At 45.2% G+C, this 24834-nt stretch overlaps 1 non-coding gene across 1 annotated transcript; it reads left to right on the top strand.

Annotated features, from left to right (window-relative positions):
• The first annotated feature begins 774 nt into the window (after positions 1-774).
• Trnas-cga lies at positions 775-849 on the top strand. Its single transcript has one exon. It is a non-coding gene; the product is annotated as a tRNA-Ser (tRNA).
• Positions 850-24834: the final 23985 nt, after the last annotated feature.

Genomic DNA, 24834 nt, shown 5'->3' with positions numbered 1-24834 from the left:
TACTTCTGCCAGTACCCCGTCTCCTACCTTCCAAACTTTACAGAAGCTCTCCTGCGAACCTTGGAGAACTAGCAGTGCTAAAAGAGTCCGCACCTGGTAGCTTAGTGGTCAGCGCGACAGACTGTCAATCCTAAGGGCCTGGGTTCGATTCCCGGCTGGGTAGGAGATTTTCTTCGCTCAGAGACTGGGTGCTGTGTTGTCCTAGTCATTATCATTTCATTCCCATCGACGCGCAAGTCACCGAAGTGGCGTCAAATCGAAAGACTTTCACCAGGCGAGCGGTCTACCTGACGGGAGGCCCTCGTTACACGCCATTATTATTGTTATTACTCATGAAAGAAAGGATATTGCGGAGACATGGCTTAGCCACAGCCTGGGGTATGTTTCTAGAATGAAATTTTCACTCAACAGCGGAGTGAGCGCTGATATGAAACTTTCTGGCGGATTAAAACTGTATGCCGCACCGAGACTCGAACTCGGGACCTTTGCCTTTCGCGGGCAAATGCTGTACCAGGCAAATGTCCCGAGTTCGAGTCTCGGTCCGGCACACAGTTTTAATCTGCCAGGAAGTTTCATTTCAGCGTACACTCCGCTATAGAGTGAAAATTTCATTCTAGAAACATCCCCCAGGCTGTGGCTAAGCCATGTCTCCGCAATATCCTTTCTTTCAGGAGTGCTAGTTCTGCCAGGTTCGCAGGAGAGCTTCTGTAAAGTTTGGAAGGTAGGAGACGAGGTGCTGGCAGAAGTAAAGCTGTGAGGACGGGGCGTGGGTCGTGCTTGGGTAGCTCAGTTGGTAGAGCACTTGCCCGCGAAAGGCAAAGGTCCCGAGTTCGAGTCTCGGCCCGGCACACAGTTTTAATATGCCACGAAGTTTCAGGGTGGTTGTTCGCTGATGATACTGTGACGTACAAGAAGGTGTCGAAGATAAGTTGGTTGATGAATGGCAGCTTGCTCTTACTGTAGTAAAATGTAAGTTAATGCGGATGAGTAGGAAAAATGAACCCCTAATATTCGGATACAGTATTAGTAGTGTCCTGTTTGACACAGTCACGTCGTTTAAATATCTGGGCGTAACTTTGCGAAGCTATATGAAATGGAAGGGGCACATGAGGATTGTGGTAACGAAGGCGAATGGTTGACTTCGGTTTATTGGGAGAATTTTAGGAAAGTGTGTTTCATCTGTAAAGGAGACCGCATACAGGACGCTAGAGCGACCTATTCTTGAGTACTGCTCCGCACCAAGTCAAATTGAAAGAAGACATCGAAGTAATTCAGATGCGAGAGCTAGATTTGTTACCGGTAGGTTCGATCAGCATGCAAGTGTTACAGATATGCTTCGGGGGCTCAAGTGTGAACCCTGGAGGGAAGAAGTTCATTTCGAGGAACACTACTGAGAGGGCTTAGAGAACCGTCACTTGAGGCTGACTGCACAACAATCCTACTGCTGCCAACATGCACTACACGTTGGGACCGCGAAGATAAGATACGAAAAATTACGTCTCATACGGAGGCATACAGCCAGTCGTTTCTCCCTCGCTCTATATGCGAGTGGAACAGGTACTAGACTACTAGTTTTGGTAAAGGGTACCCTCTGCCACGCACTGTACGATGGCTTGCGGGGTATGTAAGTAGATCGAAATCTACATACATCTACATATATACTCCGCTAGCCACCAAGCGGTGTGTGGCGGAGGGCACAATTCGCGCCAAAGTCATATTTCCCCCCCTCTGTTCCACTCGCGGATCGCACGATGGAAAAACGACTGTCTGAACGCCTCAGTACGAGCTCTTATTTCACTTATCTTTGAATGATGATAATTACGCGATTTGATAGTTGGTATTAATAATACAGGGTGTTTCAAAAATGACCGGTATATTTGAAACGGCAATAAAAACTAAACGAGCAGCGATAGAAATACACCGTTTGTTGCAATATGCTAGGGACAACAGTACATTTTCAGGCAGACAAACTTTCGAAATTACAGTAGTTACAATTTTCAACAACAGATGGCGCTGCGGTCTGGGAAACTCTATAGTACGATATTTTCCACGTATCCACCATGCGTAGCAATAATATGGCGTAGTCTCTGAATGAAATTACCCGAAACCTTTGACAACGTGTCTGGCGGAATGGCTTCACATGCAGATGAGATGTACTGCTTCAGCTGTTCAATTGTTTCTGGATTCTGGTGGTACACCTGGTCTTTCCAGTGTCCCCACAGAAAGAAGTCACAGGGGTTCATGTCTGGCGAATAGGGAGGCCAATTCATGCCGCTTCCTGTATGTTTCGGATAGCCCAAAGCAATCACACGATCATCGAAATATTCATTCAGGAAATTAAAGATGTCGGCCGTGCGATGTGGCCGGGCACCATCTTGCATAAACCACGAGGTGTTCGCAGTGTCGTCTAAGGCAGTTTGTACCGCCACAAATTCACGAAGAATGTCCCGATAGCGTGATGCAGTAATCGTTTCGGATCTGAAAAATGGGCCAATGATTCCTTTGGAAGAAATGGCGGCCCAGACCAGTACTTTTTGAGGATGCAGGGACGATGGGACTGCAACATGGGGCTTTTCGGTTCCCCATATGCGCCAGTTCTATTTATTGACGAAGCCGTCCAGGTAAAAATAAGCTTCGTCGGTAAACCAAATGCTGCCCACATGCATATCGCCGTTATCAATCCTGTGCACTATATCGTTAGCGAATGTCTCTCGTGCAGCAATAGTAGCGGCGCTGAGGGGTTGCTGCGTTTGAATTTTGTATGGATAGAGGTGTAAACTCTGGCGCATGAGACGATACGTGGACGTTGGCGTCATTTGGACCGCAGCTGCAACTCGGCGAACGGAAACCCGAGGCTGCTGTTGGATCACTTGCTGCACTAGCTGCGCGTTGCCCTCTGTGGTTGCCGTACGTGGTCGCCCTACCTTTCCAGCACGTTCATCCGTCACGTTCCCAGTCCGTTGAAATTTTTCAAACAGATCCTTTATTGTATCGCTTTTCGGTCCTTTGGTTACATTAAACCTCCGTTGAAAACTTCGTCTTGTTGCAACAACACTGTGTTCTAGGCGGTGGAATTCCAACACCAGAAAAATCCTCTGTTCTAAGGAATAAACCATGTTGTCTATAGCACACTTGCACGTTGTGAACAGCACACGCTTACAGCAGAAAGACGACGTACAGGATGGCGCACCCACAGACTGCGTTGTCTTCTATATCTTTCACATCACTTGCAGCGCCATCTGTTTTTGAAAATTGTAACTACTGTAATTTCGAAAGTTTGTCCGCCTGAAAATGTACTGTTGTCCCAAGCATATTGCAACAAACGGTGTATTTCTATCGCTGCTCGTTTAGTTTTTATTGCCGTTTCAAATATACCGGTCATTTTTGAAACACCCTGTATATACTCTACATCCTCGGTGAAGATTGGATTTTGGAATTTAGTGAGCAGCCCCTTCTGTTTAGCACGTCGTCTATCTGCAAGTGTGTCCCACTTCAAACTTTCTACGAGATTTGTAACTCTCTCGCGATGGCTAAATGTACCAGTCACGAATCTTGCCGCTCTTCTTTGGACCTTCTCAATTTCTTGAATCAGACCCAACTGGTAAGGGTCCCATACAGACGAACAATACTCTAAGACTGGACGAACTAACGTATTGCAAGCTACTTCTTTTGTTGAAGGACTGCATCGCTTCAGGATTCTACCAATAAAGCACAATCTAGAATTCGCCTTACCCGTTACTTGTGCAATCTGATCATTCCATTTGAGATCATTTCGAATAGTCACAGCCAGATACCTGACTGATGTTACGGCTTCCAAAGACTGTTCCTTTATTTTGTACTCATACATTAATGGGGATTTTCGCCTTGTTATACGCAGTAGGTTACACTTACTAACATTGAGAGATAACTGCCAGTCATTATGCCACGCATTTATTTTCTGCAAATCCTCATTGATTTAAAAAATTGTTAAGGCTTTCGTGGCCACTTGTTGACAAACTGCCTATTGGCTTCTGTCTCGGGTTCTTCGGCCGACGTTCATCTAATGATTTTTCTGACGTTTCGCCAGCACGAGTGGCTGGCATTGTCAAAGCTTCACCACCGGCAATGGAGGGTGAAGCTTTGACAATGCCAGCCACTCGTGCTGGCGAAACGTCAGAAAAATCATTAGATGAACGTCGGCCGAAGAACCCGAGACAGAAGCCAATAGGCAGTTTGCCTCATTGATTTGTTCACAACTTCCGTGTGATACTACTTTCCAGTAGACTACAGCATCATCAGCAAACAGTCTAAGGCCGCTGTCAATACCATCAACCAGATCGTTTATGTAAATCGTAAAAAGCAGAGGACCTATTACGCTGCCCTGGGGCACACCTGAAGTTACTCTTGTTTCTGTTGAAGTTACCCCGTTCAGGACGACATACTGCTCCCTGTCTGTTAGAAAACTTTCTATCCAACCGCATATGTCACTGGATGGAACGTAAGCGCGCACTTTTTGTAGCAAGCGACAGTGCGGAAGTGAGTCGAGAAATATGGCATCAACCTGGGAGCCGGTGTCTAGAGCCTGCTGTATATCATGCACAAAGAGGGCCAGCTGTGTCTCGCATGGCCGCTGTTTCCTAAAACCGTGCTGGTTTCTGCAGATGAGCTTCTCAGAGTCTTGAAAGGTCATTATGTCTGAGCACAAAATATGTTCCATGATTCTACAACAAATCGATGTCAGTGAAATTGGCCGGTAATTATGTGCATCCGATATTCTACCCTTTTTATAGATTGCTACGACCTGGGCCTTCTTCCAGTCCCGTTGAACTTTCCGCCATTCCAATGATCTCCGATAGATGACGGATAAGAATGGTGCTATAATTGTAGCATAGTCAACATAAAATCTTACGGGGATACCATCTGGGCCAGATGCCTTTCTGGCGTCTAAGGATCTTAACTGTTTTACAATCCCAGATACACTAAACACTATGTCAGCCATCCTTTCGTTTGTTAGATAATTGAAAGGGGGAATGGTGCTGCAGTCCTCTATCGTAAACGAGTTTTTGAAAGCTGTGGCTGTATTCTTTCACATTTCGCATCAACGTAGGTCAAAACCAAAAAAATTTCAGTGTTATTTAATTATTTTTGCCGCGCTGACGGCGTAATACGAGTTTTATCTGTTACAAACTGTCGGCAGACGGACAGACGCAGACATTTCCGTACTCTAATTACCACGTAATCGTGAATTATTTAGTTTCATAATCGAAAAAAGGTCTTTCATACAAATGTGTCGATCGAAATATGGAGCCCTGGAAATTCTGTCTGAGGGAAGCAGTGTAGACGTCCTGGACAGTTTTACTGCAAAAGAATTTGCAATTAAAACGGGAACTGCCTTTCACGTCAATCAGCTACGCTTGCACATGCAAAGCGGCGCTTTCAACTGAAACGGCAAACAGCCTCGAAGATACACACATTAAAAAAAAGTTTTGCATCACCTCGGTTCCGAGATTTCCGGAACCTGTATAGAAAATTGGAATAAAAATCAACATAAACATCATTTCCACCCTTTTTATTGCTCATGAAAACCACACATTGCATGTTGTGCCACCATACAGCGAGACCTTTAGAGGTGGTGGTGCAGATTGCTGTACGCACCGGTACCTCTAATACCCAGTAGCACGTCCTCTTGCGTTGATGCATGCCTGTATTCGTCGTGACATACAATCCATAAGTTCATCAAGGCAATGTTGGTCCAGATTGTCCCACTCCTCAACGGCGATTCGGCGTAGATCCCTCAGAGTGGTTAGTGGGTTACGTCGTCCATAAACAGCCGTTTTCAATCTATCCCAGGCATGTTCGATAGGGTTCATGTCTGTAGAACATGCTGGCCACTAGTCGAGCGATGTCGTTATCCTGAAGGAAGTCATTCATAAGATGTACACGATGGATGCCCGAATTGTCGTCCATGAAGACGAATGCCTTGCCAATACGTTGCCGATATGGTTGCACTATCGGTCGGAGGATGGCATTCATGTATCGTACAGCCGTTACGGCGCCTTCCATGACCACCAGCGGCGTACGTTGGCCCCACATAATGCCATCCCAAAACAGCATGGAACCTCCACCTTGCTGCACTCGCTGGACAGTGTGTCTAAGGCGTTCAGCCTGACTGGGGTGCCTCCAAACACGTCTCCGACGATTGTGTGATTGAAGGCATATGCGACACTCATAGATAAAGAGAACGTGATGCCAATCCTGAGCGGTCCATTCGGCGTGTTGTTGGGCCCATCTGTACCGCGTTGCATGGTGTCGTGGTTGCAAAGATGGACCTCGCCATGGACGTCGGGAGTGAATTTGCGCTTCATGCAGACTATTGCGCACAGTTTGAGGCGTAACACGAAGTCCTGTGGCTGCACGAAAAGCATTATTCAACATGGTGGCGTTGCTTTCAGAGTTCCTCCGAGCCATAATCCGTAGGTAGAGGTCATTAACTGCAGTAGTAGCCCTTAGGCGGCCTGGGCGAGGCATGTCATCGGCAGTTCCTGTCTTTCTGTATCTCCTCCACGTCCGAACAACATCGCTTTGGTTCACTCCCTTGTTGAGAGCCCTTCCTGGCATAAAGTAACAATGCGGACGCGGCGGGTTTAGTGAATCTCTGAACAGTCAAAGGGAGTGTGTATGTGATACAATATCCACAGTCAACGTCTATCTTCAGGAGTTCTGGGAACAGGGGTGATGCAAAACTGTTTTTGATGTGTGTAGCTCGAAAATAGATGTAGGATTGGTAGCGTCCTCAAATCGTTTAGGAAACTACCCTTGTAATTCTTTCAAGGCCACACTGAATTCTTCGAACCTAGCGTTTTCCTTAACGGCAGTGAGCTTAGGAAACTAAACTAAACTGTGTTTGTGAGAATGTGTCATTTCCATAATGCGATTTTATTTCTAATTGTGTCCCCATCAAATCAGAAAGAAGTTGTTTCTCTTCTTGCAATGTCTTACTGTGGGCAGTGTAAAGTCAAGTTCGATTAAAATGCAATGCTCAGGATCCATTCTGCATATTCTAATTTTCGTTCCTGCACTCATTTTCCTTCATCAATTCTAGAGTAGCGAGTTTTAAATCGAAAAATCGTTGCAGGCATGCCCCTTGACTCAAACAACGTACTTTGCAGCAGTGTATAAAGTCTCCATACTCTTCGTTCAGCTCCATCGAAAATTGTTGCAACTGGCTGTGGAAGAATGCGTGGAAGTTCTGAAATTTTACTATTTGTACCACCAGTTTCTTCACATGCTGCATGCTTGCAAATTTAGCACACAATGTTTCTTGATGTACGGAACCACGAATCCCTTCTGTCGATCGTTGTTATTCTTTGCTCTTTCATTCTCAGCTAAATCTTTAAATTCTTTACTTTTGAATACATTATGGGAGTGGCAGTGATCAATGTGTTGCAAATATTCGCTATTAAAAACAGTCTTGATCACGATTTATTTATTAAGGTGACCGGTTTCGACCACAGCTGTGGTCATCTTCAGACCATTGAGTAGGAACCTCTTTCAGCTGGAGAATCACTACTCTAGTAGTCACAGCGCCACCGTCCAGTTCCAACTATGGCTACCAGGTGTCGTGATCAGTCATCGTGGTTCACAGTTTCACACACCTCACCAACCACAGTGCACTTGTTGACGTTCCAAAATGAGCTTGGACAGAAGGAGGAAGGGATTATTGGTGGAGCTCTATTGTCAAAACAACAGTAATGCTGCAGCTGCACATCGAGAAAGTCCCTGGCTGAAAGGATTACGGAAGGGTCCTCTGTCTCCATCATCTGTACGGAGCACGATGAAGAAGCTCCAGGAAGAGGCCGACGACCGGTTGCATCACTGGTGGTTGATGAAATCGCTATTGCTATGGCAGACAACGCTGCGTTCACTTCCCGATCCTCAGGCAGTGCGCGTGCCGTGTCATGACAGCTGATCATCTCGTGGTCCACTGTACGGAAGGTGCTTCGAACCATTCGCAAATGGTAATCGTACAGGATCCATATTGTACAGCAGCTTGCACCACAGGACGCACAACTACGTGTTGACTTTGATCTCCACTTTCTCGCAAGGACTAAAGTTGACGAGGACTGGTGCTGGACCATACTACGGACAGACAATGCTTATTTTTCTCTGAAGGGTGAGGTAAACACACAGAATTGCCGAGTGTGGGGATCTTCACCTCCAGTCACTGTGCATGAAGTTCCTTTGTATGGCAAACGTGTCACCGTATGGTGTGGCTTCACAGCTATGTTCATCATTAGCACATTCTTTTTTGAATAGGTTGGCGCTCAAGGGCCAAAGACGTGCAGTGTGACTGGCCAGCTTTACTACAATATGCTTCGCCAGCATGTCATACCCGCCCTACAGACGCTTTGAACTCAACAGTTGTCATGCAAGATCGTACGTCGCTCGTGAAGTTCACCTGCTTCTCCGAAACACATTTGGAAACGATCAAATTATCAGCCGATCGTTTCCAGATGCTAGGCTGGCATGATCTCCTGATCTCACTCCTGTGATTTTTGGTTGTGGGGCTACCCGAAGGACAGTTTTACCAGGGGGGGGGGGGGGACATGCTTTGTACTGCTGTGCAGAATGAAGTCCTGCACTTTCAGATTCTTCTGCATACTGTGGGCGCCATACTGAGCCCCTTTTGTAGCAATAATGGTACCGGTATGTAATGGTATGACGTACCGTGTCAGCACATTAAAAGTGTTTCAATTGAACTAATTCTGCGTTTTTTATCTTCCCCATGTCCTTGTAATTCATGCTACCAAGTTTGGTACTCGTACAGTAATTAGTTTCCTTATTATAATGTACCAAGTAGGGAAAGTTTAATTATTACCACTCTATATATTGAGAATTCTCATCCCTCTCTTCTGTCATTCCTACTCATTTTTAAAGGCCCATGACGATAGACCGCTAGACTGCCTCTTTTTGTGCGAGCAACACCTGGACCTGTGAACGTCCTTCATGTGTTGTTGTTGTTGTGGTCTTAAATCCGAAGAGTGGTTTGATGCAGCTCTCCATGCTAGTCTATACTGTGCAAGCCTTCTCATATCTGAGTAGCTATTGCAACCTGCATCCTTCTAAATCTGCTTACTGTATTCATCTCTTGGTCTCGCTCTATGATTTTTACCTCCTACAGTTACCTCCAATACTAATCCCTTGATGTCTCTTATTTTGGTCCAGTTGTGCCACAAATTTCTTGTCTTCCCAATTCTATTCAGTACCTCCTCATTAGTTACATGATATACCCATTTAATCTTCAACATTCCAAAAGCTTCCATTCTCTTTTTATCTAAACTGTTTATCGCCCGTGTTTCGCTTCCATATACGGCTACACTCCAGACAATCACTTTCAGAAAATACTTGCTAATGCTGAAATCTGTATTCGATGTTAACAAATTTCTCTTCTTCAGAAATGCTTTTCTTGCCATTGCCAGTCTACATTTTATAACCTTTCTACTTCGCCCATCATCAGTTATTCTGCTGCCCAAAGAGCAAAACTCATCTACTACTTTAAGTATCTCGTTTCCTAAACTGATAGTAGTGGGACAAGGGCGGCATCATCCTACTCTACAATGCTGCCACATCTATTCAAGATGGCGGATCCAAGATGGTGGCCATAGATGTAGTAACATCACAATGACGTCGTGGTGGGGAGTTTCAGTTCAAATTTTGGCTCAAAAATAGTTAGTTGTGCTACCTCCACTAACCTAATCCCCCTCCCCTCCCCTTCTTTTTCCTTTCCTCCCCCATCTGGATATCTGGAAATTGGCAGGAAAAGGACTGACTCTGTGTCTAGCTGTTGGACTGCTCCCCTTCTTTTTCCTCTCCTCCCCCATCTGGATATCTGGAAATTGGCAGGAAAAGGACTGACTCTGTGTCTAGCTATTGGACTGGGAGGACAGACGCAGTTGTTTACCGTATTCAATGGATGAGATGTTTGTGCTAGAGAAGGAGGAGTTTGACAGGTATATTGGCTGCAATCATGCAGCTGAGGGCTGTGTCAATAGCAATAATATTTGGTGAAGATGACTACGCTTCATCAAATAATGAAGATGCAGCATGACAGGGTTGAGTTACACTTCCAAATTATGCTGATAAATGCGTGTGCTGTAACTGTAAATCATTCGATAAAGTCCAGTCAGTCTTCCGAAGTGCAAGAGGCCAGATATTCACTCCTGTGCATTCGCTCTCCCCCCCCCCCCCCTCCCCCGAGCCCAGAGGCCACATGCTGGGCTCAGGGCGGCTGCGAAATACCAACAGCCTTCCTCCTTAACATCCCCGGCACACGGATACTCTTTGTAGTCGGACACGAACTGCTTTGGAAATTATTACATCTGGTGTTGCGGAATTTTGTCACATACATAACTTGAAGATGGCACAGGACCTAAATCTACTAGTGTACAGAGAGAGAGAGAGAGAGAGAGAGAGAGAGAGACAGACAGACAGAGCTTTGCAGATGACGTGAAAATATTTAAAATACTACAGGTTTTATTCCGAGGAATACCACCACAGCCACACTTGAACACCGACTCTTCAAAGATCGCGACACACTTGTGAAACCCTCCCTGAGACACTTCGCGCTCTCCTATGGGAAATGCCATTGTCTTTGAGCACGAGCTGCTTCGGGAGTTTCTAAATCCAACCGAATATCTCTCTAAATACGCTTACAGAAAGATTACTGCACAGTAGTTGCCTCAATTTTGCGGCGTATACCACCACACTTCAACACAGACTCTATAAAAAGATGGCGACACACTTGTGAAACCTCCCATAGACATTTCGCGAACTTGCGTGGGAAATAACCGTGTCATTGAGCATGAGATGCTTCAGGAGTTACTAAATCCAATTGAATCTATCTCTAAATACATTTTCAAAAAGATCGCTGCACATTTGTTTGCGTCAGTTTTGTGGTGTATACCGCCACACTCGACCATGACTCTAAAAAGATAGGTGCACACTTATAAAACCTTCTTGGGACGCTTCGCACGCATTTATCTGAAATAGATCCCGAAACCTATATCAGCTGCAATATCTAATTTTACACGCCAAAACGGTGACATTTGGAAGTCGAAATAAATTTCTCTGCAACTCTGTACAGGACGCTCACCACTTTTCGAGTTTTAGTTGCTTGTTTGAAGGCACTGCTAGAGGGAGAAAAATTTCTGAGTTCTACAGCTGCTGTGATGTTCATCACTTTTCTGAAACGGTGAGTGGACTTAGTTTATATTTGCTATTGCTGGACCCAGGGACGTTATTTTCCTCACTTCTCGAGGCACACACTGGTGTCAAAGCACAGACGGGAAAATCAGAACAAGTACACAAGCAGAATTCTAAGCATTGTCTTACAGACGAGAAAAATTGCTGAATTTTTTCTGTGAATTTTCGACGTCATACAGCTGCTGGTCTGGATATACTCTAAACCCACAATGGCGGGTGAGGGATAGCATCCAGCATCACTGAACCAGAGGAAGATGGTCTGCTTGGACGTGTCTCTGAACACTAGAACAAAGAACACATCACGTGACCCTCAGATGCAACAGAACTGTCCGCAGATACCTTGCCCCCATCTTGTTCGAACTAGTCTGTAGAGGCTCCTATGCCCCAGACAAAGGATGTCTTGTAACACTCTGATGTCATGCCACTTCTTTTGAATGAAGCATTCGGACTGGTTCTTACTGAATTTACTCACCAAACTGCTGCTGCTGCAGGTGTGGGAGCACTGTCCGCCATTTTTGCAGATGGACCAATCACTAGACTTTCAGCGGCAAAACTATTTTGTAGAGATCGAAAAAAGAACATAGAGTTGTCACATTTCACTGACAGTTAAACCTTGCAAAAGTGGTCAGCAGATCCTGAAATATGGAAACTGTGCCAAAGACACTTCCTCAGTTACACTGCTCTGCTCTGTAGAGGAATTTTTCACCTTGAAACCGATCTCCAACTGGGCTATATCACCACATACCATATCGATGTAGTAAACACAATTCGTGTCGTGCATCATACAAAATCATCACTTTTGTGTCCTGCATATGGCTATCGACCACCAGACACGCATATACATATACCACAAAGACAGACAGATCCCAAAAAACGTAAGCATGCGCACCGTATATAGTCCTCGCAGTATTAGATATTTCCCGTGAGGTCGGCGGCCATCCACCACGGCCAACAGTCATGCTTGCCTGATAAGCATCAGAGTGCCATCAGCGGACTGCGGTCAATCTCCGAACTGTTGTACAAAGACTGGGCTGGTTCCCATCGGTACAAAGGTGTTACTTTTTCTAGCCCCGACCTGCTTGCTGCCATGATTTCTACAGACATCTCCAGGCTATGGGATTACAAGAACATATGTATTTTCATATGGTTTGCCAGAATATCATACCATTTACGCAATAGTTCTCGATATTAAGCACTTATCAGTATTATACTGAGTGCTTGCACAGTATCATCCTGAAGATCCACTGGGGTCCGAACCGCACAGTAACCCTGGGTTCGGTGTGGGGCGGCAGTGGGGTGAGTGGACTGCTGTAGCCTGTTGTGGGTTTGTGTACCACTGCGGTCTACGGCACCGACGAAGCCTCTCCATCGTTTCTGGGTCCCAAAAAAAATGTTCAAATCTGTGTGAAATCTTATGGGACTTAACCGCTAAGGTCATCAGTCCCTAAGCTTACACACTACTTAACCTAAATTATCCTAAGGACAAACACGCACACCCATGCCCGAGGGAGGACTCGAACCTCCGCCGGGACAAGCTGCACAGTCCATGACTGCAGTGCCTTAGATAGCTCGGCATTCTGGGTCCCCCCAGTTCCATACAGTACAGTCATTATTGTAGTTGTAAATTAAAAATCTCTCTGCATTGGAACAGCAGACTCAAATTATACCTCAAGAACTATATTGTATCTCAAGAACGGTCAAGGACCGAATTGAAATCTCAAGAAGTGAATTGTATTTGTGTGAACTGAATAAACGAAAAAAATTCGTTACCATACGTCTTTGTTGTTGTTGTTATTTATTTATATATTTATAAAAAGAACGACTCCCCTATTGCATTATCTACGTATATATAAAGGCTGTGCATGATACAAAAGACATTAGTTTTTCTGAAGATGAGTGCTATTAAGGAGGCGAAGTTTAAGGAAGAGAATAACAAAATATATAGAATGGGTGCATGTAATTACGCCTATCACGCAGCACAAATTGGGTTATTGCAGCAGGAGGGACGTGGCTGCATCTGCTTCCATAGACATATAGCAAACATATCTGAAATTATATCTACCGTGAAATTTCCTGGCAGATTAAAACTGTGTGCACGACCGAGACTCGAACTCGGGACCTTTGCCTTTCGCGGGCAAGTGCTCTACTCACTGAGCTACCGAAGCACGACTCACGCCCGGTACTCACAGCTTTACTTCTGCCAGTATCTTGTCTCCTACCTCCAAACTTTACAGAAGCTCTCCTGCGAACCATGCAGAACTAGCACTCCTGAAAGAAAGGATATTGCGGAGACATGGCTTAGCCACGGCCTGCGGGATGTTTCCAGAATGAGATTTTCACTCTGCAGCGGAGTGTGCGCTGATATGAAACTTCCTGGCAGATTAAAACTGTGTGCCCGACCGATACTCGAACTCGGGACCTTTGCCTTTCGCGGGCAAGTGCTCTACCATCTGAGCTACCGAAGCACGACTCACGCCCGGTACTCACAGCTTTACTTCTGCCGGTATCTTGTCTCCTACCTACCAAACTTTACAGAAGCTCTCCTGCGAACCGTGCAGAACTAGCACTCCTGAAAGAAAGGATATTGCGGAGACATGGCTTAGCCACAGCCTGCGGGATGTTTCCAGAATGAGATTTTCACTCTGCAGCGGAGTGTGCGCTGATATGAAACTTCCTGGCAGATTAAAACTGTGTGCCCGACCGAGACTCGAACTCGGGACCTTTGCCTTTCGTGGGCAAGTGCTCTGCCATCTGAGCTACCGAAGCACGACTCACGGCCGGTACTCACAGCTTTACTTCTGGCAGTATCTTGTCTCCCGCGAAAGGCAAAGGTCCCGAGTTCGAGTCTCGGTCGGGCACACAGTTTTAATCCGCCAGGAAGTTTCATATCAGCGCACACTCCGCTGCAGAGTGAAAATCTCATTCTGGATATATCTACTGTGCTTGAAGAGAACCACAGACATAGTATCTGGACGAAAAGTGGGAACAGGTTGAAAAGAAATCATACACATTTCATGAGGTGACAATTCATTTATTTCTCATCCAACTTAAAAGTACACTCCTGGAAAATGAAAAAAGAACACCATGAATTCGTCTATCCAGGAGAGGGAAATTTTATTGACACATTCCTGGGGATGTATACAACACACGATCATAAAGACAGAGCCATACCTGCCGGCCGTTGTGGCCGAGCGGTTCTGGGCGCTTCCGTCCGAAACCACGCGGCTGCTACAGTCGCAGGTTCGAATCCTGCTCGGGCATGGATGTGTGTGATGTCCTTAGGTTAGTTAGGTGTAAGTAGTTCTAAGTCTAGGGGACTGATGATCTCAGATATTAAGTCCCATCGTGCTTAGAGCCACAGAGCCATACCCACATGAGACAAGTCAACAGAGCATGCGCAATGGCAGCGCTAGTACTGTATATATTCTCCTTTTGCAGCAATGCAGGCTGCAATTCTCCCATGAAGACGATCGTAGAGGTGCTGAATGTAGTCTTGAGGAATGGCGTGCCATGCAGTGTCCCCCTGGTGCCTCAGCTGGGCCAGATTCCGTGCTGGTCGTGCCGACCGCGCAAGATGATGTTTCGTCTAGTCCCAAACATGCTCAATGGGGGACTGATCTGATGATCGTGCTGGCCAGGGTAGTTGGCGTACACCTTGAAGAGCACGCTGGTTGGGACACGAGACATGTGGACGTGCATTGTCCTGTTGGAAAAACATGTCACCTTGTCGATGCATGAACGGTAGCAAGACCAGTTGAATAATGGTTTCAATGTACTGTTCACTGTTCAATGTTCCCTCTACTACCACCAGTGGAGAATGGCCAGAGTAGGATATGGCTCCCCACACCATGATTCCGGGTGTTGGCCCTGTGTGCGTTTGTCGTACACACACCAGATTTTGACGCTCCCCTGCACGACGCTATATACGCGTTCGACCGTCATTGGCACCAAGGCAGAAGCAACTCTCGTCACTGAGGACGACAAGTCTCCATTCGTCCTTCCATAAACATCTATTGTGACACCACTGGAGGCAGACTGAGCGATGTTGGGCCATGAGCTGAGGACGCCCTAAGAGTACGCGGGATCATAGCCCTGCTTCACGGAGATGGTTGCAAATGGTTCTTGATGATAGCCCTGGAGAAACTGTGTCCCTAAGTTGTTGTGAAGTGACAGTAAGGTTCTCTACAGCACTTCCTAAGATGCAATGGTGCTTCTGTGTTTCGCCGCTGTCCGGACCCAGGTTGAAAAGCATGTGCACTCTCTGCTGACCACTGACGACAACATCGATGCACTGTGGAGACCTCTCGTGTTGCGCAATGTTGCGGTATTTCCGTACGGTCTCCCGCAGGTCCACTATACGCCCTCGCTCAAACTCTGTCAGATGCACAAATGGTTCACACACATGCTGTCACGGCATGCTGACAATGTTGAAGACACACAAGGATCTCCGTATACCACGGTAAACTAGCTGCCACTGGCTCTGGCTGTGGAGACCTGCTGAGCAGCTTGCATAATTCCACGGCTGATTACGCAATTCCTGGTGTGTGCGCAGTGTGGTGCATTTGATCATCGCATGCACCGCCCTCTCATAGTGTTCTGTGAAAGTATAACAGGTCTTATTTACTTGTGTAAATGTGTTCTTTTTTCATTTTCCAGGAGTGTAGTTTTACATTTTTATAAGCAAACACAGCAACACTATTTTCATACACCTTCTTCCTCTCCTTGAGTCAATGGAAAGCAGGCCACGCGTAGAATTCCAGGTATTGAATAGCTGCAAACTTGAAGATTCCATGCAGCCATGAGATCTTCTCCTGCTGCACGGGATTAGCTGAGCGGTCTCAGGAGCTGCAGTCATGGACTGTGGGGCTGGTCCCGGCGGAGGTTCGAGTCCTCCCTCGGGCATGGGTGTGTGTGCTTGTCCTTAGGATGATTTAGGTTAAGTAGTGTGTAAGCTTAGGGTCTGACGACCGAAGCAGTTAAGTCCCATAAGATTTCACACACATTTGAACATTTTTTTGATCTTCTCCTTCCCCTTCACGTAGACGGTGGTATCAATGGGGTCGAATAATCGGAGAGATGAAACTTCCTGGCAGATTAAAACTGTGTGCCGGACCGAGACTCGAACTCGGGTCCCGAGTTCGAGTCTCGGTCCGGCACACAGTTTTAATCTGTCAGGTAGTTTCATATCAGAGCACACTCCGCTGCAGAGTGAAAATCTCATTCTGGAAACATCCCCCAGGCTGTGGCTAAGCCATGTCTCCGCAATATTCTTTCTTTCAGGAGTGGTAGTTCTGCAAGGTTCGCAGAAGAGCTTCTGTAAAGTTTGGAAGGTAGGAGACGAGATACTGGCAGAAGTAAAGCTGTGAGTACCGGGCGTGAGTCGTGCTTGGGTAGCTCAGTTAGTAGAGCACTTGCCTGCGAAAGGCAAAGGTCCCGAGTTCGAGCCTCGGTCCTGCACACAGTTTTAATCTGCCATGAAGTATCATATCAGCGCACACTCCGCTGCAGAGTGAAAATCTCAATCGGAGAGATGTCATCATATCTCCATAGGGTATGCCAAGATAATCCCAGTGAATTCCATGGTACAAATGCGTTAACCACTTTACATTCTTCCGTGTTTTAGCGGACTTAACATCCTTGAAAGACCTCAGTGATGCAATGTTTGCCGAGAGTGTCTGTTTTATTCCGGCATCCCCTGTGTACGCTACAAATGCAGCATCTTCAAATATGAACTTGTGAGGTAACGGGCGAGTTGTGGCGCCCTGAAAATATTCTGAGTTCAGAGTTGGCGGCCACAGCTGGGGCTGTTCGACAAGTCGCGGCTCGTTATCAACCGCGTGATGCCGCACAACGGCCGGACCACGTGGTCCATCAGCCCCGTGGCTGGGAATTCCTCGGTGACGCTGTGTCGATAAAGGAGACACGCAGGGAGTGCCAAAGATGGCGGACTTTGTGAAACCGTAATGGCAGACATTTCACAGTTCATATAGAAATTAATAGTAGCCAGATGAATCATGATACCTTAAAAAGAAACATTTACATTACCATTATTTGCACTACAATTCTGATGGTGTAATCAGATTTTCAAAATCTTTATTAGTTTAAAGTTTAGTATCTGTAAATTATACAAGTAGCACCCAGCAACGAATTTCCAAAATCTAAACGGTTCATCCGATTTTGTCGATCTACATGTCTTTAGAAAGCTATTAGTGTAAACCTAAATTGGTATGAAGTACAGGCATCTAACTTGAATAGTACATGAGTTATTGGAGGTCTAAGTGCACCATTACTATCGATCGCGTCAGGCCGTAAGTACTCCACAGTTACGCTAAAAAACGGTATCATCATGCTTATAAATATACTTATTCATATATGTCTTCGTTTATATCCGATATATATACTTTTCACGAAGAAATTGGTCAATTATTTAGTGTGTTTTAGAAAGCACAGAGACATTAGGTTACTGGCTTACTGCTGTTCTGTTCCTTTGATATATGTTTAGTTAATTTGTTTATGTATTTAATAATGTGTGTCAGAGAGTGTTTATGGTCCAGCTGTAGGAATATTTATTTAAATTCAAGTTATTGAAATGTAAGTCCAATATTTCGAATGTGTTTCAATATTTTTGTGAGTGTGCGTTGGCCCGGAGACATGGAGAGAGCGCTCTAGCGAATCACAGCGCTCGTTACTGCGGTAGGCGACTACCAAAATGAATGGAAGTGGCGGAGAATGCTGATCAGTGCGGCGCGCGGGAGAGTCGCACACGACTCGGGGAGTGTTGGACGTGAAGGCACGACGGACGCAGGGTCGCGGCAGAGACTTGGGAGAGTGTGAAGCAGTTTGCGCGTGGTCGCGGCAAATGTACTGCTGGCCATTAAAATTGCTACACCAAGAAGAAATGCAGATGATAAACGGGTATTCATTGGACAAATATATTATACTAGAACTGACATGTGATTACATTTACACGCAATTTGGGTGCATGGATCCTGAGAAATCAGTACCCAAAACAACCACCTCTGGCCGTAATAACGGCCTTGATACGCCTGGGCATTGAGTCAAACAGAGCTTGGATGGCGTGTACAGGTACAGCTGCCCATGCAGCTTGAACACGATACCACAGTTCATCAAGAGTAGTGACTGGCGTATTGTGACGAGCCAGTTGCTCGGCCACCATTGACTAGACGTTTTCAATTGGTGAGAGATCTGGAGAATGTGCTGGCCAGGGCAGCAGTCGAACATTTCCTGTATCCAGAAAGGCCCGTACAGGACCTGCAACATGCGGTCGTGCACTATCCTGCTGAAATGTAGGGTCTCGGATGGACCGAATGAAGGGTAGAGCCACGGGTCGTAACACATCTGAAATGTAATGTCCACTGTTCAAAGTGCCGTCAATGCGAACAAGAGGTAACCGAGACGTGTAACCAATGGCACCCCATACCATCACGCCGGGTGATACGCCAGTATGGCGATGACGAATACACGCTTCCAATTTGCGGTCACCGCGATGTCGCCAAACACGGATGCGACCATCATGATGCTGTACACAGAACCTGGATTCATCCGAAAAAATGACGTTTTGCCATTCGTGCACCCAGATTCGTCGTTGAGTACACCATCGCAGGCCCTCCTGTCTGTGATGCAGCATCAAGGGTAGCCGCAGCCATGGTCTCCGAGCTGATAGTCCATGCTGCTGCAAACGTCGTCGAACTGTTCGTGCAGATGGTTGTTGTCTTGCAAATGTCCCCATCTCTTGACTCAGGGATCGAGACGTGGCTGCACCATCCGTTTCAACCATTCGGATAAGATGCCTCATCTCGCCTGCTAGCGATACGAGGCCGTTGGGATCCAGCACGGCGTTCCGTATCACCCTCCTGAATCCGCCGATTCCATATTCTGCTAACAGTCATTGGATCTCGACCTACGCGAGCAGCAATGTCGCGATACGGTAAACCGCAATCTCGATAGGCTACAATCCGACCTTTATCAAAGTTGGAAACGTGACGGTACGCATTTCTCCTCCTTACAAGAGGCATCACAACAACGTTTCACCAGTCAACGCCGGTCAACTGCTGTTTGTGTATGAGAAATCTGTTGGAAACTTTCCTCATGTCAGCACGTTGTAGGTGTCGCCACCGGCGCCAACCTGGTGTGAATGCTCTGAAAAACTAATCATTTGCATATCACAGCATCTTCTTCCTGTGGGTTAAATTTCACGTCTGTAGCACGTCATCTTCGTGGTGTAGCAATTTTAATGGCCAGTAGTGTAGAAATACTTCGGAATGCTGACCTGTGCATCTGTGAGATTTCCGTGGCTTCTACAGTGAAGACGTAGTGTGCGTTTAGAAGTAAATATCTCGCGAACTACACTCCTGGAAATGGAAAAAAGAACACATTGACACCGGTGTGTCAGACCTACCATACTTGCTCCGGACACTGCGAGAGGGCTGTACAAGCAATGATGGTGTTGGCCGTCGAATGGCGCTAGCTGCGCAGCATTTGTGCACCGCCGCCGTCAGTGTCAGCCAGTTTGCCGTGGCATACGGAGCTCCATCGCAGTCTTTAACACTGGTAGCATGCCGCGACAGCGTGGACGTGAACCGTATGTGCAGTTGACGGACTTTGAGCGAGGGCGTATAGTGGGCATGCGGGAGGCCGGGTGGACGTACCGCCGAATTGCTCAACACGTGGGGCGTGAGGTCTCCACAGTACATCGATGTTGTCGCCAGTGGTCGGCGGAAGGTGCACGTGCCCGTCGACCTGGGACCGGACCGCAGGGACGCACGGATGCACGCCAAGACCGTAGGATCCTACGCAGTGCCGTAGGGGACCGCACCGCCACTTCCCAGCAAATTAGGGACACTGTTGCTCCTGGGGTATCGGCGAGGACCATTCGCAACCGTCTCCATGAAGCTGGGCTACGGTCCCGCACACCGTTAGGCCGTCTTCCGCTCACGCCCCAACATCGTGCAGCCCGCCTCCAGTGGTGTCGCGACAGGCGTGAATGGAGGGACGAATGGAGACGTGTCGTCTTCAGCGATGAGAGTCGCTTCTGCCTTGGTGCCAATGATGGTCGTATGCGTGTTTGGCGCCGTGCAGGTGAGCGCCACAATCAGGACTGCATACGACCGAGGCACACAGGGCCAACACCCGGCATCATGGTGTGGGGAGCGATCTCCTACACTGGCCGTACACCACTGGTGATCGTCGAGGGGACACTGAATAGTGCACGGTACATCCAAACCGTCATCGAACCCATCGTTCTACCATTCCTACACCGGCAAGGGAACTTGCTGTTCCAACAGGACAATGCACGTCCGCATGTATCCCGTGCCACCCAACGTGCTCTAGAAGGTGTAAGTCAACTACCCTGGCCAGCAAGATCTCCGGATCTGTCCCCCATTGAGCATGTTTGGGACTGGATGAAGCGTCGTCTCACGCAGTCTGCACGTCCAGCACGAACGCTGGTCCAACTGAGGCGCCACGTGGAAATGGCATGGCAAGCCGTTCCACAGGACTACATCCAGCATCTCTACGATCGTCTCCATGGGAGAATAGCAGCCTGCATTGCTGCGAAAGGTGGATATACACTGTACTAGTGCCGACATTGTGCATGCTCTGTTGCCTGTGTCTACGTGCCTGTGGTTCTGTCAGTGTGATCATGTGATGTATCTGACCCCAGGAATGTGTCAATAAAGTTTCCCCTTCCTGGGACAATGAATTCACGGTGTTCTTATTTCAGTTTCCAGGAGTGTATATTGTTCTTCACAACTAATTATGTGCAGTAGGAATCTATTGTTTCCCTGTAATTAAACTTATATTTTATTTCATTGCTGGACCATCGACACCAATAAGTGTTTTACAGTAATAAAGGGCATTCTTAAAGGTACTTCTGCTATGGTAGTCATCATTTAAAGTCATTAAAATAGTATCTGCAGAATTTATTTAATTGCAGTTTTCCTTTATAAATGTCAATATTAGTTCATAATTCGCAATTGCCGAGTGATAGGAACCTTCGACCATTCGAGTCATGTGTATATTCATATTGTATACTGTAGTCTCAGCAGTATTTGGCTTGTAATGTGGCAACTACATATCCCAGACCCTAGTCGACGAAACCAGCCAAAGCTTTTAATATTTCAACTCTGAGGGTACATAGTTGAGGGCCTCTACACCATCATCACATTTTATTATTTGAAAGCCCGCAATTGGGAGCTCATCCGGGATTTATGCCCTGCAACGTGGTAATTCCTTTGCTCTCTGTAAATGCAAAGTATAAAAACTTTGGAAAACCAGTGGAGAGTTCTGTAGAGTTAACTTCTCACAAAATACAGTGCGAGATCGCGATTTTTCGCAAGTAGTTTTCTGGAAATAGTGAAATTACACAGTAATTTTCACAACTAACACATGCTATCGATAGATGTCCTAATCTATCAGGTTACAGGCAAATTACGTGGGGGCTCAGAGTCTAAATAAGTTGAGTGGAGGGAACAGTAACGGTTAGCGCGTTTAACGGACAGCGGTATCCGATAAGTTTGGAACACGCGGTAACGGGTGGCAGTGGCAGCCACGATTACATCAGTCGACTTATCCAGCGGCGGACGCAGATCAACATCAGTACGACGGCAGCTTCTTCGGGTACTCCATGGCAGTCTTCATTGTCGACTTGCACTACAACCGACGGCATCACCATGGCAGAGGGAACCAGCTCAGATCAGGTAAGTGCCTGCGCAAGTAGTGACATAGTATTTAACTCTGAAGTTCAAGTTCCACTTATAGATCTCGCGGATAGAAAACAGTCACGTAGTATGAGTAATTCTGAAAACGGAAGTGAGCCGGTTAGTCCGAAATCAGAGCGCGAAAGTGTAACTAGTAAGAATTCAGGCAAGGGGAATGAATGTGGAGGAGTTAATTAGTTAGTTACGTGTTCCATTGATCAATAGAACGGAAAAACCGTTATGATGTGGAACGTGTCAAATTCACAAGAAATGCGCAGAGGAAACAAATTATTTTAATTTTTTTCTTTAAATTATAGTGTTATACCTAAATATTTCTGTTATCCATCCCATTCCCTTAAATGGCACAAAATGCATATATTATATCTCCAAATTTATTTACTCATATTCAAAAATTCATCTACGGTATAGAAGGAGTTGTCAAGGAGGTATGATTTCAGTTTGTTTTTGAAACTATTACTGCTGTCAGTTAGACATTTTATTTCATCTGGTAATTTATCAAAAAGTTTTATAGCATCATATTTTACCCCTTTCTGTGCCAAAGATAGGTTAAGTAAAGGATAGTGTAGGTCTTTCTTTTTGCTAGTATTGTAACCATGTATGTCGCTGTTGATTTTAAACTGGTCCGTGTTGTTGAAAAAAAATTGCATTACTGAGTAAATGTACTGTGAAGCAGTTGTAAAAATTCCTAACCTTTTAAACAGATACCTACAAGATGCGCGACTATGAACCCCAAACATTATTCTAACTACTTTATTTTGAGCAGTGAATAGCTCTTGCCTAAGTGTTTAGTTGCCTCAGAATATTATTCCGTATAACATCAGAGAGTGGAAGTATGCAAAGTATGTTAGCTTACTAATTTCTACATCATCAAAATTGGCAATTATTCTGATTGCAGAAGTTGCTGAACCTTGTCGCTTTAGTAGATCCAAAATATGAATTTTCCAATTAATATTCTCATCTATATGTACACCCAAAAACTTAGTATGCTCTACCCTGGCTACTGACTTCTTTTGATGTGTTATTGAAGGAATTATACTTTTTGCACCAGAAAATTGGATGTACTGTGTTTTTTCAAAGTTAAGAGCAAGCCCATTCGCAGAAAACCAATTAATAACTTTTCCAAAGACCTTATTTGTATCATTTTCTATCGGACTTTCTTTTACTGGATTAATCATTATGCTTGTATCATCAGCAAACAATGTCAGTTCTGCATCTGTTTCACATATGAAGGGAGGTCATTCACATATATCAAGAACAGGAGGGTACCCATGATCTAACCTTGTGGAACACCTAATGTAATATCACCCCAGTTAGATGAAGTGGCAAACTTCTCTGAATCACTTGAAGCATATAAAGGGACTTTTTGCTTCCTGTTCTGCAGATATGACTTAAACCACTCATATGCTGTTCCATTTATACCACAGAATTGTAATTTCTCTAACATAATGTTATGGTTCACACAATCAAATGCTTTGGACAAGTCACAGGAATATTCCTACTGGTGACATTTTACTATTTACAGACTCTATTAAGTGGACAGTGAAATTGTATATTGCTGTCTCGGTGGAACAGCATTTCTGAAATCCAAACTGTGATTTACTAAGTGTCCTATTACTGTTGAGATGGCTAATCACTCTTGAGTATATTACTTTCTCAAAGATTTTTGAAAATGCTGTAAGCAAGATTACTGGCTGGTAATTATTGACATCTGTGGTTTCCCCCTTTCTGTAGAGAGGCCTGACACTGGCATATTCTAACCTGTCTGGAAAAATACCCTGAGTCAGTGGTGCATTACATATGTGACTCAAAACATCACCTGTAACTGTTCCACATTGATTCAATAACTTCTTAGAGATGTCATCTACTCCAACAGAACATTTATTTTTCAAAGATTTAATAATTTTCCTTGTTTCAGAAGAGGTTGTTAGATGAAACTTAATCTGAATAAAATTTTTCAAAACTGACTCTTCCATGTACTGCCTGTCTTTTTCTCTTGAACTATTCTCACCAGTTTTTTCTCCTACACTTAAGAAGTGATTGTTAAATACAGTGGCCACCTGTGTACTGTTGGTTAAGATGGCCTCATTCTCTTTAACAGTAATAATACCTACCCCAGTTGTTACTTTTCCTGTCTCCCTTCTAACAACATTCCATACTGATTTGATTTTATTGCTGGAGTTGTTAATTTCTTCTCTAACATACATATTTCTTGATTTCCTTACAACTTTTCTCAGTATGTTACAATAATTTTTATAGTGTAAAACTACTTCCGCATCTTTACTAGTTCTTGCTGTCTCATACAGTTTTCTATTTCTTCCTGAAGACACTTTAATACCTGTAGTAATCCAAGGTTTCTTTGAAATGTTTGTCGTGTTACATTTAGTAATTTTCTTTGGAAAACAAAGTTCAAAAAGGGATATAAATTTATAAAGAAATATGTTGCATTTATCATTAGCATTTGGCTCATTATATACATCTTCCCGGTTTACATTTCCTAAACTTTCTCTGGAGTGCTCTATAGATACTGAGCTGATCACCCTCACACTTTTAATTAATGGTTTCTGAAGTGTACACCCTGTTAGGTTTTGTAAGTTAATCGGTTGTGCATCATGGTCAGATAATCCATTTACCACAGAGAAAGCATGTGTTTGTTCTACACCCTCTTGTGATACAAATACATTATCTGTTGGTGTAATACTGTCCTGAGCTGTACGTTTAGGGAAATTGATCACTGATTCTAAGTTATATCTTGTTAACAACACTTCTAGTTAACTTTTCCTATCAGAATTGCTTAGAAAGTTAACATTGAAATCACCACAGATTAATAACTTCTTCTTTTTGTCTGACAGACAGC

Source organism: Schistocerca piceifrons, chromosome X, assembly GCF_021461385.2.
Source record: "Schistocerca piceifrons isolate TAMUIC-IGC-003096 chromosome X, iqSchPice1.1, whole genome shotgun sequence".
NCBI classification, from domain to species: domain Eukaryota; kingdom Metazoa; phylum Arthropoda; class Insecta; order Orthoptera; family Acrididae; genus Schistocerca; species Schistocerca piceifrons.
The sequence above is the reverse complement of the archived record's forward strand: the minus strand, read 5'-3'. Positions and strand labels throughout refer to the sequence as shown.